The sequence below is a fragment of the Pterocles gutturalis genome, unplaced genomic scaffold (assembly GCF_000699245.1).
Source record: "Pterocles gutturalis isolate BGI_N339 unplaced genomic scaffold, ASM69924v1 scaffold17045, whole genome shotgun sequence".
In the NCBI taxonomy this organism is placed as follows: Eukaryota; Metazoa; Chordata; class Aves; order Pterocliformes; family Pteroclidae; genus Pterocles; species Pterocles gutturalis.
Window position 1 is genome coordinate 76,956 of NW_010141193.1, and position 6,254 is coordinate 83,209.

General features: G+C 41.1%; 1 protein-coding gene across 1 annotated transcript in view; it reads right to left on the reverse strand.

Moving 5' to 3' along the window:
- The window catches only part of LOC104469446 (engulfment and cell motility protein 1), a gene marked incomplete at its 3' end in the record, with an annotated part of 85,729 nt that overhangs the window by 67,898 nt on the left and 11,577 nt on the right, over nt 1-6,254 (reverse strand). The window lies entirely within an intron of this gene.

The window sequence follows — 6,254 nt, forward strand, 5'->3', positions numbered from 1 at the left end:
ATGAAGGCATGTGAATTCCCTCTCCAAAAATCCTATCAAAGCAGTCAAGCCATTTATTCAGAGTATTGCTGGAGAGACACTTTGGAAAACTTAGCAAGAAAAATAAAGTCTATTTTGCCATGCACTTGTCTTATCATTTTAATAATCTGTTATATCCAGCAAAATGCCTCAAGATTCAGCTCACTGTAACTGGTTGGAATGGAATGTTTTCTTAACATATTTTAGGAAGACCTAGAAGCACTGGCTCCCATGGTTATGGCTCATTCAGCACTGTTCCTTAACCTTGACCAAATAGCTTCCTTCAGACTTCTGTAACTGGGCTGAAGAATAACAGACAAGAAATCTAAAATTCTTCATGTGTTTATATTGCTCAGTGTCTTGGTTTGGACTGGGACAGAGTTAACTTTCTTCACAACAGCTAGAATGAAGCTGTGTTTGGGTTTGCGCTGAGAAGCTGATCACACACTGATGGGCAGAGCTGCTGCCAGGACAGTCAAGGACTTCCCAGCTTCTCTGCTGTGCCCGTGTCTGCAGGGGCAGGAGAAGCTGGGAGGGAGCACAGCCGCAGTGACTAGCCCAGGATTTGATCTTAGGTTCGGGACTGAGACCCAAAGCACTTGAGGTTTGGAACGGAGACCAAATTTAGCCAATGATCTATTCCACATCATGCACATCAAGCTCAGTATATAGATGAGCCTCTGTTCAGAAGTGCTCTTTTCGCCGGATTGTCTCTCCTGGGTCGCCCCTCTCTTGGGGTCATCTTGCTCTTTCAGTCAGCTCTCAGTCTCAGATGCTCAAACTCTTATCCCCTTTCTCAGACTGCAGTTTCAGGACTCTCCCTGCTCCAGGATCATTAGCCAGGAATGGGCTGAGCCTTGGTCATCAAGTGGTGAGCAGTATCACTGTGTACCACTCATTTGCATATTATCATTACCATTACCATTATTATTATTGAAGTTTAGTTATTAAATTGTACTTATCTCAACACATGAGTCTCTTTTCCATTTACCCCTTTAATTCTCTCTCCCATCCCTGGGAGGAGGCAGGGTGAGTAGTTGCTGTGGTGTTTTGCTGCTAGCCAGGGTCAAAACCGTAACACTAAGCAACAGATTCATCCCTATTTCCATAATACTATTGCTTTATTACACTTTCCTCCCAACTGAGACAACAGAAAAAAATCAGAGCTATGAAATACACTTTAAGTTAGTGACTCCATAACACTTTAATGAGGATGAGTTTGGGCAAGTAGTAAACAAGGACAAAACGATACATAATAGAGAATGCCACTGAAACCACATCCTAAGCAGAAGTCCATACTTTGCATGATTTACTCATCTGCAGGTGGAGAGATCTACAAGGACATGAAGTGGCAGGATCTCACGGGGAAGGGAAGAAGAAATCAGAACCATCCCCTTCCAGCAGTGAGCTGAGATACCTGTTCACCGCACCTTGTAAAACTACCCATCTAAAAAGGCTGTTCTTAAAGTATGAAGATGATTTAAAGAGCATTTTTCTGCCAGCCAGATCCTCCACAGAATTGTTTGCTATCAGCTGAATCCAAACCGTTGCACTGTGCCTGTGGTATACTGTACCTATCTTCAAGTGCTGTAAGAAAAAGATAAACCTTTTCAGAGCCTTTCCTTTTTAGTGATTACTTGTAAGGCAAAATTAAGAATTAAATTCAAGAAAATAAACATCTGTATGGCTTTAAAAAAAAAACCACACTTGATCCATCTCATCAGCCTTGATATGGAACTAACAAACTGAACAGAAGATATTGTCATACCAAATATTTAAAAAGGAGGCAAGCAGAAGAATGAAGCTGTTCATGCTGAGGTCAGAAAGTATAACGGGTTGACAGGACAGAATTTTTTTCTTTGGAAAATTTAGCATAAAACTAAAGTCCTACAAAATGAGTCCTAAAAACTAGGACTAATTTGCTAAGCAAAGGATGACAACTGTTCTTGAAATCAGCCTGAATGAAGCAGGATTGAAGGTGATTTAGAGTATGGATACTCAAGTTTTACTTCTGTTCACCAGAGAAATACACCAGTGTCCAGTAGTTTTTACTGGAGTCCACAGCACAGCATTACCAGCATCCATCAAGAAGGCAGGAGCATGGCTGCTCTGACTCCATGTGTTTCCCTTATTGGTAGGAATTTCTGCAGGGCTGTGCAGATGCCCCAAAATAGTAAGAAATTTGTGAATATGAGGAAAATACCACATATCTTATCGGTGACAGAGAAAAGGCAAAGTCGAGCATAGTTTGGTCCAGGTTAAATCTGGATTGGGATCTGCCGTTTATGTAGCATTACTTACAAAAGTATTATCAAGAGTAATAAAAATGACAGGAACAGATCACTTAATACATTTCTCCAGTTCACAGCCTTCACGCTACTTCTCATTCTCAGCTGCTTATGAAGTACCAGGTCCTTCAGTGAATCAGAAACCTTCGTTACCGAGAATGCTTACTTCCAACTCACTCAAGTTCAATTAACCAGTGAAAACAGATGAATGCTAAAAACGTGAAAGGAAAAAACCTCCAAAAAACCCCAACTCTACAAGTGTCTCATTTCTTGTCCTGTCATTTGCATACCCTCCCACACAGGGAGCCTGCAATGGCAGGGCCGAATTTCACATGAATATACAATTACAGGTTGTATTCAGCAAAAAAAAAAAATAGGTCACAAGCAAAAGCACCTTTGAGAAAGAATGAACACCCAGAACTCTACTCAGGTTCCCAGCAGAGGGGGGTAGAAAGACCTCACATCTGCAAACACAGCAAAGAGCTGAGTAATAACACCGAAAGTAAGGTGGGGGCAGATCCCCTCGCAAAACAGCTCTAAAAGTCTCTCAAAATTAATGGAGGGAACTCAGTGTCTGCTCTCCTCCACTTCATGCAACAAGCACATAAGAATAAAGGGAAATTGTGGGAGTCAGGAAAGCAGGAAATAAAACACAGGGAGTCTTCACAGGCATCAGACGTAAAAAACCCAATACAAGGAAAGTGTGACTGCAGAAAAATGGGCTGCAGTCAATAAAAAGATGAATGAAATGTCCTTACATTTAAAAGAGAACGTAAAAAATGGCACCAGTATCATCACTATATGCTGAACATAGCTCAAAGCTGGCTCACAAAGCCCCTAAGCAAGAGTAAGCCAGCCTTCCATTCCTGATAGTCACTCTGGTGGAGGGTTAAGAGCCACCACATTCTGCCTCCAGCAGCGAAGCCAGCTTGAACACCATTCTTCCCCAGCCCCACACTCCTGCAAGGCCCCCTGTCTGAAAAACATTGTGGTTATCACACCTTCAGGTGTGACAAAATCACCATTTTTGAGGCTGCTTTGCAATTTCAACAGATGTGACAATACGGCTCCTTCACCATCTTTTTGTTTTTAGAGACTGAGTTTGAGCTAACAATGATCCCTCCCAGACCCAGAGCCCATGGTGGGCAAGGCCAAGGGTAAGCAGCGATAAGGGACCAGTCACATCCCTCAACGTGCTGCATGAGCTGCTCAGATGTCTGTCCCTGGACTCCCAGTGCTGCCAGCAGAGGAACACAGTGGACAGGTACCCAAACTGTGCTTTTCAGCCCAGGTACACACATAGCCATTTTCAACTCTTCAGATAGCATTATTTTGTTCTAAATCTGAGCTCGTCCAGGCTCTAGTGCTGCTGAGTTATTACACCTGATGTACACAAGCATCCATTCAGGTACAACCTGGACAGATCGAAGCAAAGGTGACTTTTTATTCTCCATTGTATAGTATCTAGCACAATGAGATCCTGATCCAGAAGTCAGGCTTTTAGGTGTTTGACCTACCAAAGAAATGCCCCTCCATGATAAATAAGGCCTTTAAAAAAAAGACACACCTATTAATGTAATTAAAAATCAAATACATTGTCATCAAAACACCAGCTAGGCTTGAGCTTGGTTTTCTTGATCACATAATCTCTTATTTAATTTATTCTGTTTTTTTAAAAAATGACTAAAATACATAATTAATAATTTCCACTGCACTTTTGGGGCATAGATACAGCCAAACCAGAACCCCAGAGACAGCAGCCCAAACTGCATCTGTCCTGATAAGCCCTATCTCTAGTAGGAACCCTGGGTGACTCAAGTTCTGTTAAACAGTGTCCTTATACTGTCTGAAGGAGTTATTGCTACTCCTGTAGAGGCATTTTTCCAAATAATATAGCCAGGAGGAAAAAAAAAAAAAAAAAGTAAAAAAACCACACCAAACTGCTTGGGCATTGTTTTTATTTATATACGATATAATCAGGAAATACAGGTCAGCTGCAAAAGATAAAGAGTTCTGCATATGACAACACAGATGCGCTGTTTGCCACTCAAAACCAAAAACATAATCATAAGCAATGTGTTGATAGCCCTACATTTGTAACACTTTCACTTCAAAGTTTCTTGTTACTTTGTCCAATAATTCATTAATTGCTTTTCTTTCTGGTAACTTTAACATGGTGATATTTTAACAAGGCATCGATACCTGGAAGGCTATAAATCAGCAGTCACCCAGGCTCTGCAGAAACATGACCAATACATAATGTTTTCTGCATATGTACAGACATACAATTCACCTTTGAGAGCAGTGAAAAATATTTACCTATTAGAAGCCATCACTGTCACAAAAGAGCTCTGCTCATGTCCTAGCAAGAGGCAGATTAAAGCAGTGTGGGCTTTAACAATTAGTGCTGTGCTGTAGCTTCACTGAAGTGTGTGTTTGCCCTCATCCCTGGTGCTTTTCATGTTCTAATTCAGAGAACAACATCCTACTGCAGACAAGACAAAGGAGGGGAAGTCTGTAGAAGGGGTGATGGCCTATATAAGCCTCTCTTTATAGCCACCATCCAATAAGCAGTGACAAACAGTGACCAATATGTAATAAAAGTCACAGACATCTGAGTAATACTGGTGGCATTTAGAGCTTTTCTCTCTTATTTATGTGACTCAGAGTCAGACACTGCATATTTCCAGCAAGGAATAAACAAACTCAAAGTCCTCTCCGCAGTACCATCCAAAATATTCTCCAAGACCCTCATTTTCCATCTTTATTGCAAGTTAAAGGCAGCCAAAAGCCACCAGGCTTCCTTTTATGCAGAACAGAAAACATTTCTCCAAAGCTGCAGGATCCTACCCACCAAAGGCAGGGGGGTAAAGCCTGGAAGATTCCTCCAGTTGTATCAGGACAAATTCCTTCAACAAGCCCAAGTATTCGCTCAGTCCTGGCTTCTTGGAAATATTTCAGAGTTTAAATGCCAGCAGGCAAGTTCAATTGTGTCTGGTTTATTGGAAAACGTTGTGTCACATTTCAGGGCAATTAGCAAAACAGTCTCACTAATTTGGATGAAGGCAAAACACAGCAGCCAATAATTACTTCAACAGTTTTCCTTGTGGTGGCCTTTGAAGTGTCTGTCAATTGAAACTTGAAAGAAAAAAACACAGCAGCGGAAAAGGGGAGATCCCAAAACAAACTGTGACACATTAAGAAGGTTCTCTGGGGTGACAAACAGTTAAATGAAAAACTGAAACTGGTCTGCTAAAAAAAAAAAATTTAAAAAGCAGCACTATCTTATGAGCAACTGCTTTAGCTGTCTTGCTAAATTTAGTGTTTCTAAATACTTAACTGTGCCTAAATTCCCTTAATCTCTTGGGTGGGGGTAAGAATTACAGCAAAAGAAAAGTTAGTTCACGTCTCAGCTGTATTTAGCAGATCCTAAACAACTGTAAAATGAAAAAAAAAAAAAAACCCAAAAGACCATTCTGCTTAAGAGTAAGCCAAACTAAACTGATAACAAGGTAAGCAAGAGGCAACTACGTCTATGCAGCTAAGCTCAGGTCTATTTACTTCAAAATCCACTGAGGTTAGGCGATCTGCATGTGCACTGCAGCAGGCTTTGAACAGCACTCTTTGCCCACTGCTTAGAAATTCCACCTCTGCAGCACTCACGCGTACACTCTTCCAAATTAATTTTTTCATAATTTCAGTAATTTCAGCAATTCTATCAGTAATGCTCGGAATGAATGTACTACTTGGTCTCATTCAGATGAGCATGTCCCATTTATTTAGAGTAGACATTCCATTTTTATTACAGCTACAGCCATTTCGTTACTCTGCACTGAAATCACTGCATCACTTCATGAATCACCTCTTGCCACGCTATCTGGGGACCAAAAAAATAAGCCAACGTAACATACAGAACTGAAAAAGGACAAGACAGCAGGGGGGAAAGAG